The 4,051-nt window shown below is 36.7% G+C and overlaps 1 long non-coding RNA gene across 1 annotated transcript; it reads left to right on the forward strand.

Annotated features, from left to right (window-relative positions):
- Positions 1-13: 13 nt before the first annotated feature.
- Positions 14-1,257, forward strand: LOC102600635 (uncharacterized). Its single transcript, XR_368334.2, has 3 exons — positions 14-55; positions 138-204; positions 1,137-1,257. It is a non-coding gene; the product is annotated as an uncharacterized lncRNA (long non-coding RNA).
- The last annotated feature ends 2,794 nt before the right edge of the window (positions 1,258-4,051 follow it).

Below are 4,051 nucleotides of genomic sequence, written 5' to 3' on the forward strand. Positions count from 1 at the left end.
AATCAGTTGTGATACATATTTTGCTTAATTGTCCAGAGATTCAATCATATGTCAAGTAAGTGTTAAAAATATGTTATTAAATTACATACTAATAAGTGATCATTAACTAACGAAATACTTGAATGTAAAATGATCAGCTTGTTCGTAAACACATGGGGTAATGAAGCCATCTATACAGAATTTTCCAAATGGCTGAGGAACTATGTAAGTGTGCAATCACTAAGTATTTAATAATATATTCATGTTATACTAAATTATATTACTTGAAAAAACAATCACGTAGGTTTACTATGAATACTCAAGTGTCCAACATTTGCAATTAGTGAAAGAAGTAGCACTTGGACCTGCATCTCAAGTACTGACAATGAATAAGTATTGTGTCAATGGTTTTAAGTTTCAAATTGAAGAAGTTTCTAGGAACCAGAAAACAAATAATAGCGGTGTCTACATACAAGGTGATGTTGATGGTACTGGTCAAACTATTGAATATTATGGTGTCATTCAAGAGATTATTGAAGTGAGGTATTCAGGTTGGCCTAATAAGAAGATTGTATTGTTTCGGTGTGAGTGGTTTGACCCATCACATAGAGGCACAAAGGTGGACCATCAACGTAATATAATTGAAGTTAAGCACACCAGGAAATATAGAAGTTATGATCCTTTTATTATTGCACAAAATGCTAAACAAGTGTATTATGCTTCATATCCATTGCGTAGAGACAAAACTGATTGGTGGGTTGTTATAAAAAGTAAGCCTGTGGGAAGAATTGAAATTGACAATGTCTTAGATGTGGCGTATCAAAATGATGTTGCAATTGTTCAACAACAAGTTGATGTTGAATTGGAAACCACACTACAACATCCTTAACACATATTAGAAGAAGTGTCTGATGATGAGATACTGAATGTTGAAGAAGAAATATCTGAGAATGAGTAAAATGAATCATTTGATGACGAAGAATGGGACGATAATGAAAATGAAACAACTGAGGAGGAAGAATGGGAGAATGATGGAATTGAAACAAGCGAGGAGGAATAGTGTAGAATGAAAGCTAGCTAGTATATGTAAGTGTATTTTGCTAATTTTATTTAATTTATGATTTTTATATATATTATACATGTAAATTTGCATACAGATGTCATCAGGCGGTGACGGTGATAGACATCACGAGCATCTTGGAGTTAGCCAGACTAAACATGCTAAGAAGAAGAAGTCTAGGAGACCGATAGATCCTGAGGATATTGCAGGATCTATTTCTTCTATGCCAAAACGCATCAGCCATGATACTCATTTATTTGCTGTTCCGTTTGGTATAGCGGATCATCGGCAATATTATCCTAATTACTGTCGACCAGTCTGTGCTTCAGCTACTTCACAGCCATTGCCTTCACGACGCTATGAGGACCTACCTTTACAGGATATTCGTCGAGCACGACACTTATCGGCAGGTACTCCATCCCCCACAGGTACATCTCCTCAGTTATCTTCCATGAGGCTTGGAGATTCTAGTAGCGAGCAGTCAGATATTATGGCCGGTACGCCTCCATTGACTCAGCGTTTTGTGCATCCTGATGTATCACCCTCGTCTACAACTACACCTAGTGCTACACCACATGATACGATGTCTGCTCTAGCTCCTGGCCAGAAGGACAAACTTAGTAGAGTCATGATTGAGTCGGATGGATCATCGTAAGTTTGTTTTGTTATCTATTTGTTAGTTTATTTTATTTATTTCTTATACTTTAATATATTATTCATGAACTAACATATTTATTATGTGTTTTGCAGGTGGCATCCTGCAAAGGATGCTGCTTGGGCTTTAAACGACTGTGTTAGAAGACTCTATACACATGCTTATCACTCTTGGAGCGAGATTCCAAACAATATACGCCATGCGATGTTTAATAACTTTAAGGTATATATTTTTTTGTCAAGTTTAGTATACTTTACTTTTTTTTACTATCGATTTAATTAATGTTATTCAAAAAAAAATTCAGACTATGTGTACTTGGGAGTTTAGGTACAATTTGGTCATTGGGACCATATTTGAGAGGAAGGCATCCGCCAGACTGTCTAGCTGGCTAAAGAAAGTTTGGGATAGTGGTGAACGTCCTGGTTGGATGTTGCCTCATGTTTTTGATGAATTGGGTCAGTATTGGAACACAGACAAGTTTAAAGCAATATCAGATCAAGCCAAAAAGGCTAGAGGCAATCTTAAAGGTGGCTCGTTGCACACCGGAGGTGCAAAGACGGTTGGAACAATTGCACGAGAGATGGTAAGTTCTAATTCAAACTTTTAAGTAAATAATTAGTTGATTCATATATATCGTTATAAATTTTAGTTTTTATTTATTGGAAAAAGAATTGGGACGCACTCCTATTGAACCAGAGGTTTTCAAGAAGACTCATGTCAGGAAGAAAGAAAATTAGTCGGATCCGGATGTGTGGGTGGAGGAAAGGGCCGAACGAACTTTTGTAAGTTATTTAATATGAATAATATATATTAATAGTGAATATATTTATGATATGTATATATATTGATGTCAATTTTTTATATTTAATATGCAGAATGACTTTCATCAGTACGTCGCTGAGAATCTAGATAGTTCGGTCCAATTGACACCTGAACTGTCCACCCAGATTTGGAAAGAAAAAAGTGGTAGGGGGGACACACAAGGGTAGATTCTATGGTCTAGGCTCTCGCAACTATGTTAGACGACTTCAGTATGGCTTAGAAGGTATTGGATCGTCACGTCAAGCCGAGGCACTTGACGGTGTTCAGATTGTTGTTATGTCGGATCAAATAGCTAAACTTACAGCAGCACTAGCAGAGTCGGAGCGGAGAGAGTAGCTGAACAAGAAAGCATGAGTGAGACCGTTCAGCAAATCAAAGAACAAGTGATGAACCTCGCTCGTCGACCTACTACTTCGGCTCCCGATGACACCGACGACGAGAGTGATGAGGATGATTATATAGATCTCACTCCCTAGTTTAGATCTCTGGACATCTATGAACTTTTGAAATTTTGAAACGAATTTTAAAAGACTTTATAAGTCTTTAATTTATGATTTAAATACTTTTGAATATTATTTTAAGTTTGTTGTTTTATGTTTTGTTTAGATTGTTTATAATTGTGTGTGTTTGATTGAGCTGAATAGTGTAGAATTGAATTGAATTGCATTTGCAGGTGGGCAGCAGAAGCTGCAAGCTGCTACTGTCAAAAATATTGCAGAAAAAGCAACGGACAACGTGGTTTAGTCCGTCGTTTTTCTGGGATTTTCAAAAATAAAATTTCCACAAAAGCGACGGATTGCGTCGCCTTTTAGAAATAAAAAAAAGTAAAATTCAAATAAAGCAATGGAGTCCGTCGCTTTTGTTAAAAAAAAAAAATTAAAAAAAGTAAAAGATGACGTAGTTCGTCGCTCTTAGCGACGCAGTTCGTCGCTCTTAGCGACGCAGTCCGTCGCTTTTTGAAAAGCATCGGGTTAAAAAGCGACGGAGGTGACTGCGTCGCTTTTCCGTCGATTATGACCAAAAAATGACGCAGTCCGTCGCTTTTGGCCGTCGTGTTTTGACAATCTTTTAGTAGTGTGAAAAGTAAATGAAAAATCCTCCGGAAACAAGGAGGCTCACCATAGCTAACTTGAACTTTCGGATGTATCAACGAAGCTCCTGTTGATGATCCTGAATACCCGTGTCTACATTATGAAAAGATGCAGGCCAAATGGCTCAGTACGTGGAATGTACGAGCTTGTAAGAGGAATTCTAAAAGCATAAAACATAAGCTTAAAAACTTGATAAAAAGGAAGCATACTTACCTCTTCTCAAACTTACTCAACTCAAGGAATACTCAAGGATACTCAAAACTACTCAACTTACTCAACTCAGAAGTACTCAAGGATAAGATACTCAACTCAAAGATATGATATTCGACTCTGAGTACTCAACTCAATATAAAGCAATAATACACATGCAATATATGGAAAGCTTTACAAAACAATAAAAACAACTTAGTTCGTTAAAGAAAATTCGATAACAAACTCAACTTT

This window comes from Solanum tuberosum, unplaced genomic scaffold (assembly GCF_000226075.1).
Source record: "Solanum tuberosum cultivar DM 1-3 516 R44 unplaced genomic scaffold, SolTub_3.0 scf00320, whole genome shotgun sequence".
Classification (NCBI taxonomy): Eukaryota; Viridiplantae; Streptophyta; class Magnoliopsida; order Solanales; family Solanaceae; genus Solanum; species Solanum tuberosum.